The following is a 12,985-nucleotide window of genomic DNA, read 5'->3' as shown; positions in this document are numbered from 1 at the left end:
CAAACATCCGCTGCTGTTGGCAGATCATAAATTCAGTGAAAGACGCGCTTTGGTCTGCCCGAAACTTGGTGGTCTGCCAGCACATGGAGATGTCCGTGACTGAATGCTGCCGACTGGCTCACTCTCGCCTGCAGGAGTACGTGCTGAGGGATGCACTCAAGCTCGGTGCGGCCACCGCGAAGGCCCGGTGGGGAAGGACCACAGTTTAAGGTTCATCACCCGTGGGAGTGTGAGAGGTTGGGTGGGGAGGAGAATAACCCTCATCAGCGGTGTGGACAGATGAATCAACATGGTGCCCCAGGAGTGGCTGGAATTGTGTAGACCGTTAAAGAACTTCGGAAAAGGAATTAGAGCCAACGCCGGTTTTTTATTGTTAATAATTTTACTGTAAATAAGTCTTAATTCTTGACTAAGGTTTGAGAGTCAACGGATGATTTATTGTAAACATCTTTCATTTGAATAAGGACTCAGAGTCAACGAATGTTTTTATGTAAATAACTTTATTTTGTAATATTTCTGAATAAAGTATTTTTCGGGAAAAAAAATCCAATGATGATGCAAGAAATGTTTAGCATTTCTTTTCGAAGTAGACAGCACAATCAATGTAGCAGAAATGGTGAGATTGCAATAATATATATTAGAAAAGAGCATGAGGACTATGGGTGAGAGAGTAGGACAAGGGAGGGAACATGTGTTTGGAGGTTGAGGATGAGGACATGCAGGATAGTGAGGTCGGTGTGGAGCATGCTAATATACTAGAGTACTTTGAGACAAACAAAGAGTTAATGTTGGATCTTCTAAGGTGGATATTTGCCCAAGGCCTGAGGGAACGTAACCCAGGTTATTGAGAATGGCTGAGATGAGATTGCCGAGATCTTGACCAATATCTTCATGTCCTCTCAAGCCATAGGCAGGGTCCTGGAGGACTGGCGAGTAGCAACTGTTGTTCCATTACGTTGCTATGAAAGGGAGAATAAGACTATACCTGTGCAAATTCCACAGCATCTGATGATCTTGTGATCTCTGTCTTGGAGGCCAAACCATCAAGAGGGCGAACTCTTGCATGCAATGAGGCCTTCACATCTACTGTAATGAAGTGCTTTGAGAGGTTGGTCACGGCCAGAATCAACTCCTGCCTAAGGACCTGGACCCACTGCAATTTGCCTATCGCCACAATAGATCTACAGCAGATGCAATCTCATTGGCTCTCCACTTGGCCTTGGATGTCCTGACCTACATCGTGCTGCTGTTCATTCAACACAATCATACCCTCAGTACTAATCAACAAGGTCCAAAACCCAGGCCTCTGTACTTCCCTTTGCAAATAGATCCTTGATTTCTTCATTGGGAGACTGCAGTCAATGCAGACAGGAAATAACATCTTCTCCTTGCTGACAATCAACACTGGCACACTTCAGGGTTGCTTGCTTGGCCCACTGCTCTATTCACTCCATACCCACAACTGTGTGGCTAGGCAGAGCTCAAACACCATCTATAAATTTGCCGATGACACAACTATTGTTGGCAAGATTTCAAATGGTGACAAAGAGACGTACAGGAGTGAGATAGATCAGCTGACTGAGTGGTGTTGTAACAGCAACCTTGCATTCCACATCAGTAAGACCAAGGAATCGTTAGTGGTCTTCAAGAAGGGGGAAATCGAGGGAACACACACCAGTCCTCATCGAGAGATTGCAGTGGAAAGAGTGAGCAGTTTCAATTTCCTGGGTGTCAATATCTCTGAAGGTCTATCCTGGGCCCAAACACTGATGCAGTTACACACACACACACACCAGCATTTTGTGGTTTTGTGATTAGTGTTCTGCTGGGACCTCTGCTATTTGTGATCTACACAAAGGACATGGATGAAGATGTAGACGGGTTGGTTGGTTAGTCTGCAGACAATTCAAAGATTGGTGTAGTATAACAGATTATCAAAGGACACAGTGGGATATAGATCAGTTGTAGATATGGATGAAGAAGTGGCAAATGGATTTTTACCCAGCCAAGTGTAAAGAATTGGGAGACAGTACACTGATAATGACAGGAGCAGAGGGATATCAGTGCCCAAGTTCATAGCTCTCTCAAAATGGCTACACAGGTCGATCGTGTGGTTAAGACGGTATATGGCATGTGCACCTTTATTAGTCAAGGCACTGAGTTCAAAAGTCAGGAAGATTTGTTGTAGCTTTCTAAAACTCTACATGGGCTGCATCTGGTCACCTCTCTATAGTAAGGCTGATGCAGCTTTGGAGAGGGTGTAAAAGAGGTTTTCCAGCATGTGCTACAACAAGAGGTTGGACAAACTTGGGTTGATTTCTCTGGAGCGGCAGAGGCTGAGGGAGGATCTGACAGAGGTTCATAAGATTATGACAGGTATCAATTACAACAGCTATTTATCATTTATATTCTAAAGGTGTGAATTTAATGTAAGCCCGAACGCACACACTCAATGATCCAGGAACAGCTCCTTCCCACCCCCCCGCCCGCCCCGACATCAAATTTCCAAACGGACATTGGACCCATGAACACTACCTCACTAATTTTTTGTTCTGCTGCTGCAAAAACAACAAATGTCAGGACATATTCCGGTGATATTAAACCTGATTCTGATTCTGAAAGGGGTTAAGTTCAAAGGACGTTCGCAGTGCAAGTTTTTTTTCATTTTATACAGGGAGTGTTGAGTGTCTAAAAGGTGCTACAAAGGGGTGACGGTGAAGATAAACACAATAGACGAGTTTAAGAGGCTCTCAGACATGGCAATGAATGCACTGAGAATGGAAGGATATAGAATTGTGTAGGGAGAAGGATTAGTTTAAGTTAGGTATTTAATTACTAGTTTCGTTAGATCAACCAAACCTCATGGGCCAACAGATCTGTTCCTGGACTGTTCTCTTCTGGTTGTAAGAGCTGGAGAAATTGCCAGAGTTCAAAAGATGACAAATTGTCTCAGTCTGCAGGAGTGTAAACACAAGAAATCCTGCAGATGCTGGAAATCCACTTCCTAGCGCCTCCCCCCACCCCCACGGGCTGGCCGGCCACCAAGCCCCCCCCCCCCCGAGGACTATCCTAGAGCTCTAAAGGAAAAGGCTGCAGAGAAACCGAATACTTTATGACTATCATGGTCCTAGGGGATGGGGTGCAGCCAGTGTAACAGCGTCATTCATGGGGATGGAAGCATATAAAAGCCTTGCTTGCCTGACGTCAACTTTTAGGAAAATGGTGGAATTCATTATTAAGAATCTAGACAAATAGCACTTAAAATCAGATACTTTGGCAGTCCATGCAGACTTGCGAAGCGTAATAGTAATTGACGAACCTATTTTTTTAAAAGGAAGTAACTAACAGGGTAGAAAATCATGGTAGTATATTCAAATGTTCAAAAGATAATAATCTCCAGAATATTGTCTAAAGTTGGTCCAGCTGAGATCAGTGAAATGAATGTATAATTCGAAGATTGCTGTTTGAATTCCTGGGACAGGAGCCGGCTGGTGGCGCAACGACATTGGTGTCAGACTGTGGAGCGGAGGTTCCCGGGTTCGAAACCAGTCGGGTCCGCTCCCGAGTACGCTGTCCATCTGTGCCGGGTTGAGTGTCGAGACCGCAACTTGACCTCATAAAATAAAGGGAAAATACTGCAAAAATGTCTGTGTGAGGAGTGGCGCGCCACACAGTCTCTCTCTCTCTCTCACTCCGCGCCTTGTAAAAGCCATGAAAAAGGCATCATCACGTACGCACGCACGGACACGCAGGTGCACACGCACAGACTTGCACGCACGCAGGCACACGCCGAAAAAAAAAGAATTCCTGGGACAAAGTGTCCATGGAAATGGGACAGATTGACATGAGCTGTTTTCAACAGTTTGGGTCCATTACCCTCAATAATAAAAATATCCAGGCTTGTGAATAAGCTGGCAGTGTTGGGGATTAAGGAATGTACAGCTGAGGGGAAACTTGGAATCTTAAATACAATAAGATACTAGGACAGGGTAATGATACGGTCAAGGACATCTAGAGCAAGACGGAAAGGGACAGGATGGGCAAATGGTAAAAATCAAAGTGGGGAATGGTCATAAAATATTATAGCTCTTTATAGGACTTTTGGGTAAGAGAATGGAGATATGCCTCCACCAAAGGAGGTGTACGGTGCTCCTTCCCTCCGCTAGCCTGCAGGTCACCCTTGGGCAAGGTGTAGTCCCTGCTTAGCTCTCCCCTCCCCCGATCAGGGTCAGGTGACCATGGGAGCAGGTGGTGATGGTCGTTTGAGCAGCTGGTGCAGATCACAAGTCCTGGTCATGTGACCACTGACACCAGGCAGACAGTCTCTGAAGAGTATTGATAATGGCTGGGGTCAGCTGACTCGTAAAGACACTGCCCAGAAGGCAGCAATGACAAACCACTTCTGTAGAAACATTGTAAAGAACAACCATGGTTACCCATGTCATACAACATGGCACATGATGATGATGTGTGAATTTACAAAGTCTTTGTTTGGAGGCACATTTAAGGATGACACAAATTGGAATAAATGTTTTGATCTGACACCATTGCAGAGAAGCATTTCCCAGATGACCAAAGCTGGGAACTGAATTGAAAAGGCAGGTTAGGGACCTTCTGTGCTGAGAAGCATTTAATGTTTCAGGTTGATAACCTATCAGTACTGGCCAAAATGAGAGAATCTGAAGAACGGACATGATTGGTGTGTTTTACGAGAAGCCAGTGTGGACCTGATGTGCTAAAGCACAGAGGTTCCCAACCTTTGTGTATGGCATGGACCCCTACCATTAACCAGGAGCTCTGTAGACCCCAGGTTAGGAACCCCTGTGCTAAATGGACACCTTTTATATCACAACAATCCTACACAAAGTTAACGTTTTGAGGTAGAAGGATAAACTGGGACATGCGGCTTACAGACCCTGCCCATTCTGTCCGGCCGTCTGCTTCCGAGGTGGGACAGAGATCTGCATAAACCTGTGGGAATTAGGAAGACTGTGAAAGTTTCTTGTCAGCTATGGCTCTGTTAGAGGCACTGAGACCATACGGAGTTTAATGTCCAAGTCCCATTGCACTGATCTGACACCCCAGTTCACTGCAGAGCTGCAGTGCTGTCCATATGCCCGCTCTGTAAACAGCACACAGTTGGCAGGAATACCTTGCTGAAGTTGCCACCTTTCATTGTCTGCTCTTTTAGGCAGGCGCAAGACAACACCCATGGCACCACCTTAGCAAAAAAACAAAGGGGCTCACTCCAGAGTGCTGGTTATAAGACCATAAGATATAGAGCAGAATTAGGCCATTTGGCCCATCGAGTCTGCTCCACCATTTCATCATGGCTGATCCACTTTTCCTCTCAGCACCATATCCTGCCCACTCCCCCGCCCCCCATATCCCTCCATGCCTGACCAATAGATAGATAGATAGATAGATACTTTATTAATCCCGAAGGAAATTTGGTTTCGTTACAGCTACACCAACCAAGAATAGAGCGTAGATATAGCAATACAAAAAACCCCAACAATCAAACACCGAAATGCAAACTATGCCAGATGGAAAATAAGTCCAGGACCAGTCTATTGGCTCAGGGTGTCTGACCCTCCACGGGTTGGTTGCACATTCAATGGCCACAGGCAGGAATGACCTCCCGCGCCGCCAAGTGTTGTATCACGGTGGGATGTGCCCGAAGTCCAACAGTAAAAAGTTCAAAATCCAGTCTGCAAACACGTTCCTCAATCGTAATATACCCCGGATTGCACCATCCGTTGTTAGCCAGAACAGTAAGCACCCAACTCCTTTACGCTTACAGCTCTCAGTGCTCTTCCGGTCAGCCGGAACGGTATTACCCACCGAACTTCTTCTCCAAAAGTCTCTGTTGTCTCGACCCGGTCCTCTTTTCTCGGCTTTGTGATCCCCCTCTGTGTGTTTTCCTCCGGATTTCAGCAGGGGTGTCCACCGCTCTGTTCGCTAAGCCGGCCAGAATTTGCTGGTCCGTGGAATACACAATGTGACCTTGCTTCTGTCCCGCGTGTCGGGATGTAACCATTTCCAGCGCTAAAGAAAACCCAAATAAAACGCTCTCTACCAGCATATTAGAGAGGGTGCAGCTTCGACGTGTTACCGTGAGAAAAAAATACAAAAAATAACATAAGTTAAAAGTAAGAAGAAGAAAGTAAAAGAATAGATCGGAACGGCTGTACCAGGCTGCATGCACGACTGGTGCATGTGCACAAACTAATGAAGAGTCTATTAACCTCTGCCTTCAATATAATGACTTGGTCTCCACCTGTGATAAAGAACTCCACAGATCCACCACTCTCTGGCTAAAGAAATTCCTCCTCATCTCCGTTCTAAAAGGATGCCCCTCTATTCTAAGGCTGTGTGCTCTGGTCTTAGTCTCTCCGACAACTGGAAATATTCTCTCCACATCCACTCTATCAAGGGATTTCATCATTTGATGGGTTTCAATGAGGTCACCCCTCATTCTTCTGAATTTTAATGAATACAGGGCTAGAGCCATCAAACGCTCTTCATAAGACAAACCATTCAATCATAGAATCATTTTCATGAACCTCCTTTGAACCCTCTCCAGTTTCTGCACATCCTTTCTAAGATAAGGGGCCTTAAACTGCTCACAATATTCCAAGTGAGGCCTCACCAGTGCTTTATAAAGTTTCAACATTACATCCTTGCTTTTATATTCTAGTCGTCTTGAAATGAATACTAACATTGCATTTGCCTTCCTCACCACAGACTCAACCAAGAAATTAACCTTTAGGGAATCCTGCACAAGGACTCCCAAGTCCCTTTGCACCTTGATATTTTTGCCCTGGAAAAAGATTCTGACTCTCTATCTGTCTATTCTAGAGTCATAGAGCACAACAGCACAGAAACATGCTCTTCAGCCCAATTAGTCTATGCCAGACTGTTATTCTGCCCAGTCCCATCAACTTGCACTGGACCATCTATACTTTTCCAAACTTCTACTAAATGTTGCAATTGAACCCACATCCACCACTTCTGCTGGCAGCTCGTTCCACACTCTCACCTCTCTCTGAGTGTAGTTCTCCCTTAAATATTTCAACTTTCACCCTTAACCTATCACCTCCAGTTCTAGTCTCACCCAGACTCAGCGAAAAAGCCTGCTTGTATTTATCTTATTAAACTCCCTCACAATCTTGTATACCTTAATCAAATCTCCTCTTATTCTCCTACGCTCCTCAGAATAAAGTCCGAATCTATTCATCTTTCCCTATCTCATGTCCTCAAGTCTGACCAACATCCTTGTAAATTTCCTCTGAACTCTTTCAATGTATTGATTCGGTCCGAGTTGGACAATCAACACCAAGTGTGCATAAAAAGAGCTCATTTTTAATTAGGGTGGCGATCGAGATGTTGAAGGCAGGTTTTCGCAGCAGTTTTCCTGATTTGAGGAGCAACCAAGCAGCGAGAAGCAGTGTGTAAAAAAAGAGCTACCTTTCAGTCAAGTCCGTGTTGAAGACTTTTAACAGCAGAGCTTCGAGGCAGTTTTCTCTGAGTTGGACAATCCACACCAGGGTTGCGTAAAAAAAGCTACTTCCTTTTTTATCATGGCAGCAATCGAAATTTTGAAGGCAGAGTTTTGCGGCAGTCTTTCTGATCTGAAGAGCGACTAGTCAGAAAGGGCCAATAAGAATAATTTAAGTGCAAGCAGAGCGCCTATACTATCAGCAGCCATCCATTTGGAATGTGCCAGGCTTTAGAGTGGCTTTGGCTCATCAGGCTCAGGCGAGACCAGGCTTAGGTGAGGTAGATTGTTGTGTAAGTTACTCTCTCTGTTTTTATATGTTCACTCCTCATCTATTAGTGCATTGTACAGTGAGAATGGCTCCAGAGGCAGTGTTTTGTACTGTGTATGGGATGTGGGAAGTCTGGGAGACCTCCAGTCTCTAATTAACACATCTGCACCAGGGGCACTCAGCTGCAGAGAACATATTAAGGAACTGGAGAGGCCGCTTGATGACCTTCGACAGATACGACATTCTGTTGACGTGAACAGGACACCCGGATGGTATGTTGCCTCCCAGAAGCCAGGGTCAGGGATGTCTCGGAACGTGTCCACAACATTTTGGAGGGGGAGAGACAGCAACCAGATGTCTTGGTACATATTGGTACCAATGACATAGGAAGGAAAAGTAAAGGTTTATAGAGCTAAGCTGAAAGTTGAGAAGCAGGACCTCCAGGGTCGTATTTCTGAATTGCTACCTGTGCCACGCGCCGGTGAGGGTAGAAAAAGGATGATTTGGAAGGTGAATGTGTGGCTGAGAAGCTGGCGCAGTGGGCAGGGCTTCAGGTTCTTGGATAACTGCAATCTCTTCTGGGGGAGATATGACCTGTACAAAAGGGATGGGTTGCACCTGAACCTGAGGGGGGCAATATTCTTGTGGGCAGGTTTGTTACAGCTGTTGGGGAGGATTAAAACTAATTTGGCAAGAAAATGGGAACCGGAATGAAGGGACTCAGGATAGGACAGATGGTATAAAAGCAAAGATAGTGTGCAGTCAGACTGTCAGGAAGGGCAGGCAGATGATAGGACAAAATTGTAGCCAGCAGGGTTGAGTATCAGTGCATTAGGGATGCAGATTCAAAAAGGGTAGCAAATACAGTACTCAAAGTGTTGTATCTCAGTGCACAGAGTATAGGAAATAAGGTGGATGATCTTGTTGCAATTTTACAGATTGCCGGGTATGATGTTGTGGTCATCACTGAATCGTGGCTGAAGGATGGTTGTAGTTGGGAGCTGAATGTCCAAGGTTACACACTGTATTGGATGATAGGAAGGCAGGCAGAGGGTGTGGCGTGGCTCTGCTGGAAAAGAATGGCCTCAAATCATTAAAAAGATGTGATATAGGATTGGAAGATGTTGAATCCCTGTGGGTTGAGTTTAGAAACTGCAAGGGTAAAAGGACCCTGTTGGCAGCTGTATACAGGCCTCCAAACAGTAGCTAAGATGTGGGCTACAGATTACAACAGGAAATAGAAAAGGTGTGTCAAAAGAGCAATGTCATGATAGTCATGGGAGATTTTAACATGCAGATAGATTGAGAAAATTAGGTTGGTAATGGATCTCAGAAGAGTGAATTTGCTGAATGCCTACGAGGTGGCTTTTTAGAGCAACTTGTCATTGAGCCTACTAGGGGATTCACTATACTGCATTGGGTGTTAAGTAATGAACTGGAGACTATTCGAAAGCTTAAGGTAAAGGAACCCTTAGGGGTCAGTGATCACAATATGTTTCAGTTCAACTTGAAATTTGATAGGGAGAAAGTGAAGTCTGACATAGCAGTATTTCAGTGCAGTAAAGGAAATTACAGTGGTATGAGAGAGAGGCTGGCCAAAGTAAATTGGAAGGAGATGCTAACAGGGATAATAGCAGAGCAGCAAAGGCTCAAGTTTCTAGGAAAAATGAGGAAGGTGCAGGATAGATGTACTGTATTCTAAAAGCAAAGAAATCCTCAAATGGCAAAATAGTATAACTGTGGCTGACAAGGGAAGTCAAAGCTAATGTAAAAGCAAAAGAGAGTGCATACAACGAGCAAAAGTTAACAAGAAGATAGAGGATTGTAAAGCTTCTAAAGGAATCATTAGGAGGGAAAAGGCAAAATATGAAAGCAAACCAGCAAACAATATCAAGATGGATAGAAAAAGCTTTTTCAAGTATATAAAAAATAAAAGAAATGAGCGGATATACGACCGTTAGAAAATTGGGCCATAGAAATAATAACAGGGGCAAAGGAGATGGCAGATTAAATAAATGAGTATTTTGCATCAGTCTTCTTGGAGGAAAACACAAGCAGTGTGCCAGGTGTTGAAGGGTGTGAGGGAAGAGAAGTGAGTGCAGTTACTATTACAAGGGAGAAGGTGCTTAAAAAGCTGAAAGATCTAAAGTCACCCAAACCAGATGAATTACACCCTAAGATTCTAAAGGGGAAAGCAGTAGAGATTGTGGAGACATTAGTAATGATCTTTCAAGAATCACTGGACTCTGGCATGGTTCCACTGGAAAATTGCAAATGTTACTCAATTCATTAAGAAAGGAGGGAGGCAGCAGAAAGGAAATTTTAGACCAGTTAGCCTGACCTCAGTGATTGGGAAGATGTTGGAGTCAATTGTTATGGATGAGTTTATGGAGTACTTGGTGACATAGGACAAAATAGTACAAAGTCAGCATGGTTTCCTTAAGGGAAAATCTTACCAAACGAACCTTTTGGAATACTTTGAGAAGATTACAAGTACGATAGATAAAGGGGATGTAGTGGATGTTGTATATTTGGATTTTCAGAATGCCTTTGGCAATGTGCCACACATGAGGCTGCTTACCAAGTTAAGAGCCCATGGTATTACAGGGAAGTTACTAACATGGTTGGAGCATTGGCTGATTGGTAGGAGGCAGTGAGTGGGAATAAATGGATCCTTTTCTGATTGGCTGCCAGTGACTAATGGTGCTCTGCAGGGGTCAGTGTTGGGACTGCTTCTTTTTATGCCATATATCAATGATTTCGGTGATGGAATAGATGGTTTTGTTGCCAATTTTGCAGATGATGTGAAGATTGCTGGAGGGGTAGGTAGTGTTGAGGAAACACGAAGGCTGCAGGAGGACTCAGATTAGGAGAATGGGCAAGAAAGTGGCAAATGAAATACAATGTTGGAAATTGCATGGTCATGCAGTTTGGTAGAAGAAATAAATGTGCAGACTATTTTCTAAACAGAGAGAAAATCCAAAATTCTGAGGTGCCAAGGGACTTGGGAGTTCCTGTGCAAAACACCCTAAAGGTTAACTTGCAGGTAGAGTCAGTGGTGAGGAAGGCAAATGCAATGTTAGCATTCATTTCAAGAGGACTCGAATACAAGGGCAGGGCTGTGATGCTGAGGCTTTATAAGGCACTGCGGAGGCCTCACCTTGAGCATTATCAACAGTTTTGGGTTCCTTATCTAAGAAAATTTGTGCTGGCATTGGAGAAGGTTCTGAGGAGGTTCACAAGGATGATTCCAGGAATGAAAAGGTTATCATATGAGGAATGTTTGATGGCTATGGGCCTGTGCTGGTTGGAATCTCTTCTGGGGAGGTTACAACCCATACAAAAGGGATGGGTTACACCTTAACCTGAGGAGGTGCAATATCATTGTGGGTTGGTTGGTTAGAGTTGTGTGGGTGGGTTTAAACTAATGTTGCAGGGGTTTGAGAACCAGGGTGATAGTGCTGAAGATGAGGTGGTGGGTTTACAAACAGGGGGAATGTATAGTGAGACTCCTAGCAAGGAGAGGCTGGTGATAGGCAATCTGAAGTCGATGGGATGAGTTGCAACGTAAAAGGCGGACAATAATCGGAAAAGGCGAATACAGGATTGAAGGTGTTATAATTAAATATGCGCAGTAAACGGAATGAGGTCGATGAACCTGTAGCACTGTTACAGATTGGCAAGTGTGATGCTGTTGGCATCACTGAATCAAGGCTGAAAGAAGATTATAGCTGGGAGCTAATTGTCCACGGATACACCGTGTATTAAAAGGATAGGCAGGAAGGCAGATGGGGTGGCACGGCTCTGTTGGTAAAATAGTACAATTAAATCATTAAAAAGAGGTGATATAGGGTCAGAAGGTGTTGATTCGTTGTGGGTAGAGCTAAGGAACTGCAAGTGTAAAAGACACCGATGGGAATTCTATCCAGACCTCTAAACAGCAGTAAGGATGTGGTCTACAAGTTAAAATGGGGATAGAAAATGCATGCCAAAAAGGCAATTTTACAATAGTCATGGGGGATTTCAACATGCAGGTAGATTGGGAAAATCAGGTTGGTGCAGGATTCCAAGAGGGGAATTTCTAGAATGCTTATGAAATGGCTTTTTAGAGCAGCTCATGGTTGAGCCCACAAACAACAGTTATTCTGCAGATGCTGGAAATTCAAGCAACACACATTAAAGTTGCTGGTGAACGCAGCGGGCCAAGCAGCATCTCTAGGAAGAGGTGCAGTCGACGTTTCAGGCCGAGACCCTTCATCAGGACTAACTGAAGGAAGGGTGAGTAAGGGATGGGTAAGAGACCCCTTACTCACTCTTCCTTCAGTTAGTCCTGACGAAGGGTCTCGGTCTGAAATGTCGACTGCACCTCTTCCTAGAGATGCTGCCTGGCCCGCTGCGTTCACCAGCAACTTTAATGTGTGTTTCATGGTTGAGCCCACTAGGGGATCAGCTATTCTGAATTGGGTGTTGTGCAATGAACCAAAATTGATTAGAGAGCTTAAGGTTAAAGAACCCTTAGGGGAAAGTGATCATGATATGTTTGAATTCACCCTGAAATAAGGAAAGATTGAATATGTTAGGACTTTATTCCTTGAAACATAGAAGCTTGAGAGTAGATTTGATAGAAATATACAAAATTAAGAGGGGTATAGGTAGGGTAAATGCTAGCCGGCTTTTTCCACTGAGGGTGGGGCTACAACCAGAGGTCATGGGTGAAGGGTGAAAGGTGTAAAGTTTAGAGGAACATGAAGAGAAACTTCTCCATTCAGAGGGCTGTGAGAGTGTGGAACAAGCTGCCAGCACAAGAGGTGCACACGATTTCAATGCTTAAGAGAAGCTTAGATGGGTAAATGGATGGGAAGGGTATGGAGGTCGATGGTCATGGTGCAGGATGATAGGAGTAGGCAGTTTAAATGGTTCAGCATGGACTAGATGGGCCAAAGGGTTTGTTTCTGTGCTGTACCTTTCTATCACTCTATAGAGGTATTTAACACACTGACTGGCCTTCACCAGTCAGGGCACTGAATACCGGAGTTGGGACATCATGTTGCAGTTGTACAAATCACTGGTGAGACTACACTTTTTTTTAACAAAACTACACAAGTTTATTTACATAACAATCACACAAGGCACAGACATTCAGTATTTACAAGACAGTGAAGACATTCAGATTAAAATACCATTACTACTGTCTATTAAACAGTCAATTCCCC

At 44.3% G+C, this 12,985-nt stretch overlaps 1 protein-coding gene across 1 annotated transcript in view; it reads right to left on the bottom strand.

Moving 5' to 3' along the window:
- The window catches only part of ccdc92 (coiled-coil domain containing 92), a 60,568-nt gene that overhangs the window by 28,371 nt on the left and 19,212 nt on the right, over positions 1 to 12,985 (bottom strand). The gene's annotated exons all lie outside the window — the stretch shown is intronic.

Source organism: Mobula birostris, chromosome 22 (genome assembly GCF_030028105.1).
Source record: "Mobula birostris isolate sMobBir1 chromosome 22, sMobBir1.hap1, whole genome shotgun sequence".
Classification (NCBI taxonomy): domain Eukaryota; kingdom Metazoa; phylum Chordata; class Chondrichthyes; order Myliobatiformes; family Myliobatidae; genus Mobula; species Mobula birostris.
Note: the sequence above shows the minus strand (reverse complement) of the source record. Positions and strands in the feature narration are given on the sequence as shown.